At 38.6% G+C, this 16342-nt stretch overlaps 1 protein-coding gene across 1 annotated transcript in view; it reads left to right on the forward strand.

Annotated features, from left to right (window-relative positions):
• Positions 1-16342, forward strand: part of SLC24A3 (solute carrier family 24 member 3) — a 167224-nt gene that overhangs the window by 89216 nt on the left and 61666 nt on the right. Inside the window, 1 exon segment of the mRNA XM_032219148.1 lies at positions 2993-3069. The gene's annotated coding sequence lies outside the window, so the exon portion shown is untranslated.

Here is a 16342-nt window from a genome sequence, read left to right on the forward strand (position 1 = left end):
TGGCCCCCCAGCCTGAGTGATGGAACACTAGCCAAATTATTGGGAGGGAAACACAACAGCCACTCGGTCTTGTCCGGGTTGAGTACCAGTTTGCTAGCTCTCATCCAGTCCCTAACGGCTTCGAGACCCCGGCTCATCATGTTCACCGCTTCATTGAGTTGGCACGGGGCGGACAGATACAACTGGGTATCGTCCGCGTATTGGTGGTATCTTATCCCGTGCCTCCGAATGATCTCGCCCAGTGGTTTCATGTAGATGTTAAATAGTAGGGGGGATAAGACCGAACCCTGCGGCACCCCATATATTAGGGGCCTAGGGGTCGATCTCTTAATCACTGTCTGAACATTTTATTCTAGCAGCAAATGTGCCATTAATTAAAAAAAAAAACATGCATTGCATGGCATTTCCTATCATAAATAGAGATGACTGCATCTTCAATGACTGTATTTCTAGGGATTCCTCTGTTAAAGTCCTGAGGTTTGCAGATGGTACAACAATCACTGGTCTCATTCTAGACCAGTGTTTCTCAACCTTGGCAACTTGAAGATGTCCGGACTTCAACTCCCAGAATTCCCCAGCCAGCATTCGCTGGCTGGGGAATTCTGGGAGTTGAAGTCCGGACATCTTCAAGTTGCCAAGGTTGAGAAACACTGGTCTAGCTAGTGATGAGTCTGCATATAGACGGGAGGTTGAACAACTGGCCTGAGGTGCAGCCGGAACAATCTGGAGTTGAACATGCTTAAAACTGTAGATGAGAGTGGTTTTAGGAGGAGCCCTTCTAGCAATAGCAATAGCAGTTAGACTTATATACCACTTCATAGGGCTTTCAGCCCTCTCTAAGCGGTTTACAGAGTCAGCATATTGCCCCTAACAACAATCCGGGTCCTCATTTTACCCACCTCGGAAGGATGGAAGGCTGAGTCAACCCTGAGCCGGTGAGATTTGAACAGCCGAACTGCAGAACTGCAGTCAGCTGAAGTAGCCTGCAGTGCTGCATTTAACCACTGCGCCACCTAGGCTCTGTTCTATTCTAGAATCCTGTAAAGCTTTGGTTCTATAATCTCCCAGGACTTGAAATGGACTCCTAACATTAGAACCATCATTAAAAAGGCACAACACAAAAGGCAGAAATGTTCTTTCATCAACTCAGGAAGTTTAGCCTACCCCAGGAGCTATTGATACAGTTCTACAGGGAAATTATTGAGTCTGTCATTTGTACTTCTATAACTGTTTGGTTTGGTATAGAAACCAAACAGGACAGGTATAGACTCCAACAAATAGTAGGACTGCAGAAAAAACAATTGCAACCAGCCTGCCTTCCATAGAAGACCTGTCTATTGCATGGGTCAGAAGGAGGGCTGAGAAAATATCTACAGACTCCTCACATCCTAGACAAAAAATGTCTCAACTCTCTCCCTTGAGTGCCACTATAGGACATTATATGCCAAAACAACTAGACACACAGACCAGGGGTGGGTTTCAACCGGTTCGCGGCGGTCCCTGCGAACCGGTTGGTCAGCGAACCCGGAAGTAAGTAACTTCCGGGAACGGTGAAGATCCCACCCGCCTGCCTGCGCTCCTTACCTGGTTTTGATGAGTTCTGCGCTTCCACTCATGCGCAGGACGCATACAGCGCCTGCGCGATCCTCCAGGAGCAGCTGGAGCATTGCACAGACGCTAGTACGCATGCGTGCACCGCGCGCGTGCACGAGGATGCCGCCGGCCCCGTTCCAACCAAACCGGTTGGAACGGGGCGAGAAACCCACCCCTGACACAGACAGTGTTTCCCCTCATGCTATCACCCCGCTGAACACCTAATTCCCACAGTATTGTCTTATTTCTAAATATATTTACTCATGTTGTATGGCTGCAGTATTATCATTATCCTCCCCATCTTCTTTATTATTCCCTCTTATTGATATTATTATTATGCTTATTATTACTCTGTTGCTTTACATGTACAGTGAGAACGTTTGCACCAGAGACAAATTCCTTGTGTGTCTTTACCCTTGGGCAATATTTTTCCCACAATTAGTACTATACGTCGTGATAGTGAGAAAATAATAAAATTAGCCCCATTCACTTTACAATTGCCATCACTGTTTCCCAGTTAATATATCCTCTGTTGGTACAGATTTTGAAATAAGTACATCCACCTATTTGGGAATTGCTCTGAACTGTAGAGATGATAAAACTCTCAAGTTTGTATTGTCTCATATTAACCCAAAGTTTTTAAATGTGCTTCTAAATTATGACCGGTATTGTAAGCGTAATTTTATTGTTTTAAGAAGGTAGATCTTTCAAGCCTAGTTATTATAACATCAAATTTCATTATACATATTTACACTGATATAAAATGAAGTCGCTTGGTAATAATATTGAATGTAGGACAGTTTCCATAATATAGGAACATACAAGGATTGACGGTTCCACCACAAAACCGCGGTAGACTAAAGCGCGCTCGACGAAAGCGCGTACCTGACGTCATCACAGCGCGACGAAAACATCAAGCTGTGAGCGGTAAAGTTAAAATTAATGCGAAAACTTTACCCTAACTCCCCCAAACCTAACCCTAAACCTAACCCTAAACCTAACCCTTAACCTAACCCTAAACCTAACCCTAAACCTAACCCTTAACCTAACGCTAAACCTAACGCTAACCCTTAACCTAACCCTAAACCTAACCCTACGCTTAACGTAACCCTAAACCTAACCCTAATCCTTAACCTAACCCTAACCCTAACCCTAAACCTAACCCTTACCTTTAAATGAATCGGCTTGCTTTAAAAGCGCTTTTTAAAGCGCCCTTTTTTCTCCGCGGTCATATTTGTCGCGCTGCTGATGACGTCAGGTACGCGCTTTAATCGGGAGCGCTTTAGTGGACCGCGGTTTTGTCGTGTCTATAAAACTACTGTGCTTGTTTGATGAATATATCTTTACTACAATTCAACTATTTCCAATGTTTTGATTTTAGTTTCTTTTTCTTTCTCAGCTCTCCGTGAATTCCCTAATGACATCTTTACAAATGAAGATCGGCGTCATGGAGCAGTAATTTTGCATGCTTTCTGTGTGAGTTATCTGCCTTACATGCATATTATGTCAGCTGCCTTAAAAGAGATGAAACAGCAAGGGGTAAAATTAATATTGCTTATTCATACCTTAAACGTCTTAAAATGATTAAAGGTTCTAGTTTTCAGTAGGAAAAGTGAAATAACTGTTCCCATCAAAGTTCTGATTCACAGGATAAAACCAAAAAAAGCAAATACTGCATTTTTAAAAAGCTGATCAGCCCACTTGAATTGAACTATGGTAGCATCTACTGTATTCTGGCTACGAGGATAATTCAAAGTTTCAGGGTTGAATTCCAGAGAGAATATTGAACTTTGTATCATATGTTTTTTCTGTCATTTCCTGGAAAAATAGTAAATTAATTGCTTATTTGAACATACTTTCTCTCTCCCCCGCGCTCTTAATAAACAAAGATCGAGATCGGTGTCCTCCATATGTCTGGATTGATGGTAAAGGTCAATTTGCTGATTACTAATTGCTTTCAGCTTGATTCACACAAAAGAGCCAAGGAGCTAAGACAGCAAAATGAAAGAAAGGCAATCGCATTCTATAAAATCCAATATTGTTCCAGGTTCCACACAACCACAACTACTTAGTAGTCCATTGCTTCCTTGGCTAACCAGCTATTGGAACCATTGTCGAAAATGAGAAACTAAAATATCGGCATATCTTAAAGACCATTCAAATGAGAGATATAAACGAGACTGGAAAAAATGGATTGACTATATACAAAACAAATACGGGACTAAGAAATTACAGATAGCCTATGCTTAAGATTAGGAATAATCTAAACTGCTTAAAGTTAGTGCAACAGGAAGAAGCTGAGTTTAATGCAGAGATGTTATTAACTTCTTTTTTTTACTTCCTTTGTCTTAATATATTTTAGACTGTATTTGTTAAAAACCTATACCGTGTACGGGCTCTGGGAAGTCGGGGGGAGGGGAAGGGAGGTGGGGTGTTGTGGGGAGGGGGGATATATAGTATGTGTTAGATTTTAAAGTAACGCGACTGCACTTGTATACTGTTGCTCTTTAATTTCACTGTAAAAATAGGACAAGCTGAATATATTAATCGATAGTAGAAATACACCGAAGGGAGGAGTAGAGGGATAGAAGAAAGAGGGGTAGAGAGGGTGGGAGAGAGGATGGGAGGGAGGGTGAGAAGGAAGGGTACTGGGAGAGAGGAGTGGTAGAGGGGGAGGGGAAGTAGGGTAGAGGAGAATGTTGGAGGGAAGATGGAAAGTTGGAGCGGGGCGAAAGAAAGGGTGTATGGAGGGTCGAAGAGGTACATTGGGTTTCTATTTTGGGGGGTATTGTTGACAGGAGGAATGGCTGTGTTTATTGTTTAATGTTATATGGCCCCGGTTATGCACAGTATATATGTGACTGTACGAAATGAAAATGTAAAATAAAAACACATTTACAATGGAAGATTTTTTTAAAAAAAGAAAGAAAATGAGAAACTAAGCTATGTCTATTTTCTGTAATGTTTCTATTATATTCATTTAATTTCTTATCTATTAAAATGATAAACTTATGATCTGTAAGAGTTGTCTTATCGAGAGATGGGTGGCATAATAGTAATAGTAATAATAGTAATAATAGTAATAATAGTAATAATAGTAATAATAGTAATAATATTAATAATATTAATAATATTAATAATATTAGTAATATTAGTAATATTAGTAATATTAGTAATATTAGTAATATTAGTAATATTAGTAATATTAGTAATATTAGTAATAGTAATAATAATAATAATCATCATCATCATCATCAGGCTTCATAACACCCCAGACTTAGCAATTATTGATAAGAAAAACAAAATGTCTGGATAATACCTGGAGACAGCAGAAGAGAAAGAACTGGAGAAGGTAACAAAATACAAAGACCTGCAAATAAAAATAGAACAACTGTGGCAAAAGAAAACAAAAGTAGTACCAATAATAATAGGCATCTTGGGTGCAATCCCAAAATAACCAGAGCACCACTTGAACACCATCAGCATTGACAAATTCACCATGAGTCAATTGCAAAAGGCAGCTTCAGTTGGAACAGCTTACATCCTGCGAAGATATCTTTTAAGACCATCAAACATCCACATCCGCCTACCTCAGGTTCCTTGGTGTGATGTCTCCCTTGGACGACTCCCTAGATTCCTTCTTAGAGGTCAAGGGAAGATGAGTACCTTTCTGGCACAGTTGATTAATGGCTCTGAATGGCTGGCAGAAAGAGAATTGGAGGAGGCTTCAGCTGGGGAAAGTTTGCAGTGGCAGACAGCTAATGAAGAGGAGAAGGAACTGCCTTCTGTCCTGATCCAAAAATACACAAGAGCAACGGAGGTCAGCCAGATTATTCATAAGAAGGCCCCGCCCATCTTGATGGGCTGCCCTGGATAGCTGGCTATTTATGAGAGCAGACAGAGGGAGGCAGTGCTGGGAATAATGTTTTGGTTTTCTAGCTATTTGTTTGATTGTCGTGATTCCTGCTTCACCCTGTTTGGAATTGTGCCTTGGAGAGTCTGAACTTTTCTTGCCAAATAAGCTCTCATGTGTGGATTTAAGTTTTGCCTGGTGGGTTTAAGTTTATTTGGTGGAGTTATTTGAGCATCTTTTAATTGCTTTGTGGACTTGGCCTCCTTGTGGCTGGACTTAATTGGGACAGTTCTGAGTTTTGGTGAAGGGAATTGCTGGGGAACATTAATAAACTCAGTAAACCACATTTACTTGTGTGTGTGAATGAGCAGGGCAGCACAGTTAGAAGGACTTGATAGGTGGACAAAAATACCTGTCTGAACATCTGGCTGTGTGACAAACCATAATTAATAATCCAAGTTTTTGAATAGTGATTTATGAATGGGTTCTTAAAGTTGCTTAACTTTAGGTCAAGTAGGCAATCCTGTGATAATCAAATGATAATATCTAACCAAAAAGATAAGCCATCACACCAGTCAAAGTTTATGTCTTTTGGTCTTGCCCTTCACAAAAGTCAAATTTGAGGAAGTTGAAGTGTTCAGGACTAGTAATGGTGATGGAGGTACATTGTAGCGTACATAAAAAGGAATAGACACCAACTTGACTTTTTTGACAGTCCACGTGCACACCCTCCCCCACCCCGCCTTCTGATACTCTGGGCTGTAGACAAACTCTATTCTTAGCCAAGTTAAGTGAGTTTTTTCAAGACCTGGCCTTGTTGAAGGCTCAGTGGAGTTTTACAGGACTGAATAGAGAAATCCTACAGCAGAATGTTACCATGTTAATACTACCCCCTTTGAATATGAATCAGGGCTTACTTCTTGGGCATTTTTAAGTTAAAGGTTTAGGAAAAAGTTTTAGAAAACAACAAACAGTGTGGTTTGTCAATAACAATTTTAATAGAATTAAAAAAATCATAGTACCTGAAAATTCTCTTTGCAGAATTGCGTAGTATTTGTTAGTAAACTTATTTATGCTTATTTCAGTTCAACAATCACAAAATACTTACTGGGCACAAGAAATAAAGTGGCTGGTTCTTTATGAAATCATTAGACTTTGTGATAGTTAAGCTTATTAATTTAAGATGGGAGACAATAAAAATTAATACTATATTCAAAACAAGAAGCCAACGATTAAATGGCTTGCATCTAGTAGAAAGATAATTTTTCAAGACAATATTAATAAAATAAATAAATTGGCTGTAGTGTGACATATTAAGTAACAAATATCTAAAAATGCGCTTAAAGAGTAAAGAGATTTAAAAACATAGAAAATATGTAGTTGGTCCACTCATCTCAATGTGATCTATGTTAATTTGCAGCTTTGAATAAAGCAGTCAGATTGGTCTCTGGGCTATTTTTATGTTATTGGGATGAAAATGTTACTTTGTTTTTGATCTTTAGTCAAAATAAATTGGAATGCTTGATTGGTTGACTGATTGACTTAGGCTTTAATTTAGAACTAGAATTTCGTTCCTACTCTTTCTGCAGAGAACACGCCAGGGATCACTCACCCTTTTTAGCCAATGTTAGCTGTAACACTGAATTGTGATCCTTTCTCTTCCAATACAAACATAAATAAATAGCCACACGTATCTCTTTCATCCTAGATCTGCTTATCGAAAAACTAAGCCATATAGCAGAACAAATTATAAACTTGCATGCACATTGTGTTCTGAGGTTCTATCTAAATTAAAATCAGCTTTGAAATGCAATAGGAACTAATGAGCTTTCTTGTGAAATGTGTTTCTTTTGAATCAAGGAGGGAATTATAAGAATTTAATTCATAACTAATAGGCAATTAATTATTACTTGCTTATCTCAACTATCCTTATTAGTTTATGTATTATACATTCTGCTACAAAAGATATGTTTGCATAGCGTTCTTGCTTGCTCTTGAATGTCCACATTAGCATTTATGTAACAGTGAAAGCACTATAATAAAACAGAAAACAAAATTAAAATCATCATATAAAAAGCGCTATGAAAACAACCTAGAAAATGAATCATGGCAGCAGCACTTGAATTGACTTAAAATCAAATAGCCTGGGCTTTCAGTCTCACTGTATGTTTTGTGGGTGGTGATATAATCAGTTATTATCCTCCTTGTCAAGAGTTTGATGTCTTAAAGCAGGATTTTAATGGATTTAGTCTGGGATAACAGGGTGAGATATCATAAATGGTATATACAAAACTCTTGACACTGAGGAGAATCATGATTGGATTGGATTTATTATATTTATATGCCGCCCTTTTCCCCGAAGGGGACTCAGGGCAGCTCACAATTCAATCAGGGAAGGGGGTACAGACAGGGGAATAAAAAGACGAGACATAACAATACAAATTTAAAAACACACAACAGCCATACCATTCGAGAAGGGGGGCAAAAACTCTTTAGCCCCAGGCCTGTCGGAACAGCCAGGTTTTAAGGGCTTTGCGGAAGGCCTGGAGGGTGGTGAGGGTTCGAATCCCCACGGGGAGCTCGTTCCAGAGGGTCGGAGCAGCCACAGAGAAGGCTCTCCTCCGGGTAGTCGCCAGTCGGCATTGGCCAGCGGATGGAATTTGGAGGAGGCCTAATCTGTGGGATCTGATCGGTCTATTGGAGGTAATTGGCAGCAGGCGGTCTCTCAAGTACATGATGCATGTAGCATTGAATGGCAATAGGAATGGAACATTTTGTTTCTGGAATTTGACTTACCAATTTGTCTGATTAATAGGTCAGTGCTTTCTGGATTCCACTCCATAGCTTTTATTACAGCTGCTCATAATCCTGCTCTGATCTAGACGTTTATCTTTGCTGGTCTGGCCAGATCTGTTTTGATAACTATGTCAAGTCCTGGGTCAAAAATATCACACATAAATAGAATAATTTAAGAGGAATCCCTTTGTTTCTGTCAGGAGTCCTGCACTGAAGAGGGAGGTCAAAACTCCACATCCTAGTTACCTTTGCCCAAAGTTCTGTATTTTCTCAATGTCTTTTTGGTCTACTTTTTACTTTTACTTTTTACTTTTATCTTGAGTTGGTAACTGAGAGAACGATGTGACCTGTTCAGGAGATGGATTTATTTGGTTGAAAAAGTAGTAATCAATAGAATGAGGGACATGGAGTTTCAAGAAGAACTAAATAGGTTGCCTCTCCACAGTAGGGACAGAATTAAACAGGGTGTGTGGGAATCGGCAAGATATCTAAATGACCTGATCTCCCCAAAACAAAGAATAGCTTTCTTCAGAGCCAGATTTAACATTCTTCCTTCAGCACTCCTCCAGGGCAGGTATAAGAGAACACCTATAGCAGAATGGGTTTGTATATGTGGTAAAGGAGAAGTGGAAGATAATTCACATGTTCTATTACACTGAGAGCTATACAGAGCTTGTAGGTCTGCACATATTCTCCCCTTATTAGAGAGATTACCAGGGAGGGCAGACAATTTTTATCTAGGCTTTCTCCTCCAGGACACTAACCCAGTTACCACGTATGCAGTAGCAAAGTTCTGCGCGGCTGCAATGTCCATGAGAAAAAAATTGGCTACAGAAGTATAGTTGTCATCTTGTACCAATTATCTGGACATACCTTTAACAATCTTTGGACCATTATGTTATTATCCACTTTTAATGTCAATACTTTTTATTTTATTTTTTTCTCATATATACATTCACAATTATATAATCTCATAACTGTTGTTAATAATATGTATTTATAACAATTTTTCTCCCCTACAATTGACAATATAATTGAGATTGCCTTCTTACCATCCCATACACCCATCTTATTTTACAACAATCCTACTTCTTCTTCCTTCCTTCCCTCCTTCCTTCCCTCCTTTCTTCTTTCCTTCTCTCCTTCCTTCCCTCCTTCCCTCCTTCCTTCCCCCTTCCTTCCCTCCTTTCTTCTCTCCTTCTTTCCTTCCCTCCTTCCTTCCCTCCTTCCTTCCCTCCTTTCTTCTCTCCTTCTCTCCTTCCTTTCCTCCTTCCTTCCCTCCTTTCTTCTCTCCTTCTCTCCTTCCTTCCCTCCTTCCTTCCCTCCTTTCTTCTCTCCTTCATTCCATCCTTCCTTCCCTCCTTTCTTCTCTCCTTCTCTCCTTCCTTCCCTCCTTCCTTCCCTCCTTTTTAATTATATTTTAATGTTAGTATTTTTAACATAGTGTAAAAACTAATGTGTATTGCTGGTCTTTGACATAATAAAGATTTTATTTATTTACTTGGTTGAAAAGTTTTTAAGTTTTTAAGTTTACGTTTTTAAGTTTCCTTGTTTTGTGATGTAAGTGACTAGCTTATTTTTACTTTCATAAAAATGCAAGGGTTCCCACTTTCCGACTGATTCCAGGATTAGCTGTGTCTTTCTCTGTGCTATTAGGTGATTTGTTTTGCGTGCCAGCTGCGTCCTTTACTGGATCAGGACTCCCTGCACTCAATCATTCAGTCCCTAGTCATCTCAGAGATGGACTATTGTAATGCACTCTAAATGGGGCTACTCTTGAAGAGCATTTCATTTTACAGCTGTTGCAAGGTGTGGTGGTGCAGGAAATTTGGGGGGTGGCAAAAATGGCCCCTGTAACACTTTCTCCATGAGCAGCATTGGTTACTGTCTGCCTCTGGATGCAATTCAAGATGTTGGTGATCACCTTTAAAACCCTTCATGGCACGGGTCCAGGTTATTTGAAGGACCATCTCATCCCACTGGGATTGGCTCATCCCACTTGCGCCGGCAGAGGTAGCAGAGGTCCCATCAGCCTGATTATTCCAAGATACTCCTGGCAGAGTCCAGGTGGAGGGCTTTCTCTGCTGTTGCTCCTGCCCTCTGGAACATCTTACCCCCACTCCCCTCCAATGTGCGGTTATCCTGTCCTTTCGTAAGGGCCTAAAGACCTCAGTCTGCCAATTGGCCTGGGGCTCCAGTGGGAAAACCACACAGTGGATGTGGTTGATCGAGTAACCACTGATCCCACCCACCCCCATGTGTCCTATAATTTTAATGTTCAGTTTTAATTTATTCAGGTTTTAATGTAGATGTATTTTTATGTGTGTAAGAGTTACCTTATGGTAAGATGGGTGGCCAATAAACACACACACACACACACACACACACACACACACATATAAATGTTGTATATATAAATACAACAAATGTAACAAAAAGGCAACAGTAATAAAAAAAATATTGGGTTTCTGCCTGGATGGTCTCTTGTGACGAGCCGAAGGACAGAGAATGGAAGTAGTGATCTTCCTCCCATATTTGGGCATACCGGGGGTTGTAACTCTAAAATAGATACCTTTCACCCTGGCTTGGCTGATAAGGAGTCGAACTCTGTAGCTTAGTGGTTAACACATCTGCCTAAGATGCAATACAGCACAGGTTCGATTCCCAGTAAGGGTATGGCTAGTTGATGAGAGCTAAATAGCTTGAAATAGATCTATACTAGTCTCCCTTTATTTATTTATCAGCACAAATACAACATGTGTGTGTGTGTGTGTGTGTGTGTGTGTAAAGCCCATTCACAGAATAGCATTAGCATTTAGATTTATATATCGCTTCACAATTCTTTACAGCCCTCTCTATGCGGTTTACAGAGTCAGCATATCCACCCACCCATCCCAGCAATCTGGGTCCTCATTTTACTGACCTCAGAAGGATGGAAGGCTGAGTCAATCTTGAGCCGATGAAAATTGAACTACCGAATTGCTGCCAATCAGCAGAAGTAGTTGCAGAATTCCATTCTTCTAACCACTGCGCCACCATGGGCTCACATATATACATTTGTGCGGGACAAATTACAAATTAATAGACTTTTTCTTCTAATATTTAAATATATGCAGTAAAATGGAAAATGCTATTGCAGCTCTTGCTACGTTTGATGGTATTTACCCCATGGAAGTGGAGTCATAAGCAGCTCTTCCATGAATTATTGTGGTGTGACAACCTTAGGTAGCAAGTTTGATGCTATTAAGAACAGTAGAAAGAAAGCCAATACAATACAGCTGTAAATCAGTGAGATAGTCTATATAAGTTTTACTGCGGCAAATGGCAGGGGCAAATAGTCCTAGAGAAAGGACTAATAACAATTTGGTATTGTTTGGCTTATGGAGAGAATGCCATGAGCTTCTGTTTGGATGAGCTTTAATAATAGGATTGCTCTCTCTAGTCCTAGTATAATGTTATCCTTACTAATTTGATCTTTTCTGGACATGCATGTTCTGGGTTTTTACAGCTTTACTGCCTTTTAATATTGTAAGCTGCCTAGAGTCTAATGGAGTTGAACGGCCTCCTAATTCTCATTAAATATGTATAATCCGGGGGGGGCAGGGGGTGGATAAATAGATGAAGGATGAGTATGTAAACATCTGAAGGTCAAATCAGTTCTCATTATTTGTCTCTCTTTATTTGGTAGCCTAAAATCACAGAGAGAGAAGGCAGCATGGTTACTGTGCTTTCTGACAATAACTAAAAATGTCTTCTCCACAGAAGATTGTTAACGTGAAGATACTAGTTTGGGGATTCCTTCAGAAGACAATAGAAAGAGCATCCTGACCTTTCAAATACCATTCAATCAAGATGGCTGACCCCAGAATTATGAATTCTAGATCAAACTATGACAATCAGTCTATGCTTCAGTAAGCACTAGACTTTGAGGCGCAGCAGTATTCATTCATTGCCTCCTCATCTATCTACTATCTTCTCCTTTTTAAAATAAATTATTGTTACTTCTAAAATAACAGAAAAGAGGAACAAAAGAGAAAGATTTATGCATTATAAAAATACTTAAGCAGTTAAAATTAAGTGAAGAAAAATATAACAAAATATTAAAATATAGAATATGTCTATACTTTTGTAATTGTACAAAAATTACAATTGTACAAGTGTGTGTGTGTGTGTGTGTGTGTATGAGAGGGAGAGGGAGAGGGAAGGAGGGAGAGGGAGAGGGAGGGAGAGAGAGAGAGAGAGAGAATGAATGAGAATAGAATAGCAGAGTTGGAAGGAACTTTCAAGGTCTGCTTAGACAGGAAATTCTATACCATTTCAGACAAATGGTTGTCCAATCTCTTCTTAAAAACTTCCAGTGTTGGAGCATTCACAACTTTTGGAGACAAGTTGTTCCACTGATTAATTGTTCTAACTGTCAGGACTCCCTCTTCTTTGTGGCAACCCCTGAGAGATCAGAACACTGTTATAATGTCACCCCTAGACCTTCTTTTCATTAAACTAGACATACCCAATTCCAGCAACTGTACTTTATATGTTTTAGCCTCCTGTCCCCTAATCATCTTGGTTGCTCTTCTCTGTGCTCTTTCTAGAGTCCCAACATGTTTTTTACATTGTGGTGACCAAAACTGGATGCAGTATTCCAGTGGTGGGATCCTGCCGGTTTAACAACTGGTTTCACGGACGTTCAAATTGACACCCAAGCGATCCATTTAAAAGTGGCATTTAATTTATAAATTTACAATATTTGTAGTTAAAAGAACTATAGTTACTGTAGTTCTCACTAGTAATGCGAGGGCCCATGTTATGGAACAAACTGTTAACTGGCATTTAAGCAAATCTTCTCTTTATTACAACTTAGGAGAGGACTCAATAATATGTTACCCAGGTCTCTGAATATTGATTTTGAGTGTGTGTGAAAAATACTCCATATATCTTCTGTTTGGTGGAAAACAGGCAACAGTATGTTGGCTAGCAAGATAGTCTCTAGATTAGAGATCTTAGTTTGCGTAAGGTCTCTAATTTCTAATTAGCATGTGTGGACTTAAACTGGGCTTTTTTTTTTTGAAGAATTCGTGTTGCATGGTATTGGTGTGAACTGCTATCTTTCCTTTTTCTTATTTCTTATTTCATGCCTTCAATCTATTTGGCTGTTTCATCTTGCTTTTCTGGATTCTACATAAAGTTCTAAATCTTGAAAAGAAATCATGTATGTACTTTGTATTTTTAAAGCCACCATCTTTTTAGTATTCTTCTAAGCAAATTAATAACAATGTTTCTTTTTTGAAATTAAAATTAAATTAAACTAAAATAGATGGGCTGTTGGTCTGCTCCAGCAAAATGCTGCCTGTGTGATTAAGTTATTATAAAATAAGGGTATAAATGAAATGCTTTCTGAAATATTTATGACATGTTTATTTATTTTAAAATTTTGGATGTCAAAGCTTAGTTTTCCTGGGGAGCTTTTATAATAACATGACTATTTAGAAAACACTTAAACTAAAGCAGTAGTTATAAACATATTATATAAGCAATAAAGGCATCATCAACAAACTCATTTTATAGTTAAAAAAAACCCTATGAGACTATATATTGCATATTTTAAGTCCTAGTTCCAAGGAATGGAATAACAGAAAATAGGCTAAGCAAAAATATTTTCTTTGTATAAAAGTTTGTATTTTCATTAAGAAGGATTAAAGGATGCTGAAAATTATCTACATGAAATTGCTATGTGTAATTTTATCCAGTCTTATAAATCTGAGAATATGATTGGGTGGGCTTGTGGTCTAGAAAGAAATCCAAAGTTTGATTTAGAATTGGGAAAGTGTGTGTTCTAATCCTGCCTTAGGCATGAAAGTCAGCTGGGTGATTTTGGTCTGGTCATTCTGTCTCAGCCTGAAGAATTGGCAAATGTACATCTGGGAAAAAACCCCTCTATGCTCCTGGAGCCCAGGGTTTCTCATCATTGGCAAGTTTCAACTCCCAGAATTCCCCAGCCAACCATGGTAAAATTGCCCTGAGAAACCATCTGAGTCTGAAGATTTCTTATTTTTCTTCTCTTTAGACAGTCCTCACCCATTTCTATTTTAGTGAAAGATTCATCCAGACTTTTTGCCTATGTCTGCATGATTTAGAAAATGACTTTTGAATTCCCAAAGCATGGAGGAAAACTGAAATGATTAGGCTTCTTAAATCCAGAAAACATCCTCTATCTTATCCCTCAATCTTATTATTGAATACAACTACAATTTATACAAAATTAATAGCTAAGTAGCTAAAATAGTATGTTGTCCCAATATACATATTTGTAGGTCCAAATATACATAATTAAAAAGTATGTATTGTTGCACAACCAAATCACTTCTTTTAAAAACTTGTTATTTAAGTATATATACTTAAATAGTATAATAGTATATATATATGTGTGTGTGTGTATGTGTATGTGTATGTGTGTGTGTGTGTGTGTGTGTGTGTGTGTGTGTATATATATATATATATATATATATATATATATATATATATATATGTGTGTGTGTGTGTGTGTGTGTGTGTGTATGTAGGTCTTTGGTTATTCGGGCTTTCTCCCACGTAAAAATACAGTAAAAATATTGGGTTTCTGTCTGGATGGTCTCTTGTGACAAGCCGATAGACAGAGAAAGGAAGCAGTAGGCTTCCACCCATATTTGGGCATACCAGGGGTTGTGACACTAAATTCACACACACACACACACACACACACATATAAGAATTATAAATTGCTTTGGAACTGTAGGGAAATCTGCTTTGGAGCCTGAGATTCCTCACGCTGCACCTTTTAGCAATTCCTTAAAGCAGCCGAGGTTTTTCCTAGGATTACACAGCAAGATCTAGTGAAAAGACGCAGTTATTTTAAAGAGTTGGTGACAGGTGCTGCACTTGTGCCACTCCATACTCCATAGTTCTGATTTAGTTTAATAGCCACAAGTGAAAAGTTATTAGAGATATATAATATGGCCCTATTATTCCATGCAAAAATAGGTATTAATGACTTAAACTAAGGTGAAATAACAAGAGGTTCAAAGTAAGGATGTCCCTTTCCACTATCATTATTTCTGTTAATAACCAATATTTGGTGCTTAGGAACAAATGGTATTAATGGAGTAAATATATCTTAAACCTCTTTTCAAATGAAATGATCTTGATAATATCCAGTGCTCTACAGAAGCCATTTCTGAAAAAGCCTTATATTACTGTGAAGATTAATTTTAAGATATCAGTTACCATGCATTCATATGTTTGTAATAAATAGAAGTCTCATACGTTGGTCAAAGGTTTACTTACCTTAATAAAAAAATCTTTGAATATCTATCTTGACATTAATGGAACAAACAACTTTTAAATTCAAAGAATTATAGATATTTTATGCACATATAACAGAATAACACAGTTTGAAGGGACCTTGGAGGCCTTCTAGTCTAAAGCAGGAAACCCTATATCTTTCTCGGAAGATTAGATACAAGATGTCCAATTCCTAAACTTGGGGGAAATTAAAAATCAAATGTAATGCATCAATATATACATACTGAAGCTGTTCTAAAGGAAAACATATGGAGGGCATATTTAATGAATTGCTTGATCTCAAGACAGGGATGCTTAAAATTGAAGTGTAGACTTGGTGGCAGATGATCAATTACTGGCTTAAGAAGCACAGATTTGTTTTCTTTACCTTTAAAAAAATTATTACTTAACGAGCTGGAAAATATCTGTTGAGCAAAAGGTAATATCATATCAAGTTTCTGTAGAATGTATTTACCGTAGAGTGTAACAGGTAAAACAGGGGTTTCTTTGATGGCGAAAGTACTATATAGGCAGTCCTTAACTTATGACTGGTCACTTAATGATGTTTGAAGTTATGACTTGCAACCCAGATTCAGAGCCGAGGTGGCGCAGTGGTTAGAGTGCAGTACTGCAGGCCACTTCAGCTGACTGCTATCTGCAGTTCGGCGGTTCAAATCTCACCGGCTCAAGGTTGACTCAGCCTTCCATCCTTCCAAGGTGGGTAAAATGAGGACCCAGACTGTGGGGGCAATATGCTGACTCTGTAAACCGCTTAGAGAGGGC

Source organism: Thamnophis elegans, chromosome 6 (genome assembly GCF_009769535.1).
Source record: "Thamnophis elegans isolate rThaEle1 chromosome 6, rThaEle1.pri, whole genome shotgun sequence".
Lineage (NCBI taxonomy): Eukaryota > Metazoa > Chordata > Lepidosauria > Squamata > Colubridae > Thamnophis > Thamnophis elegans.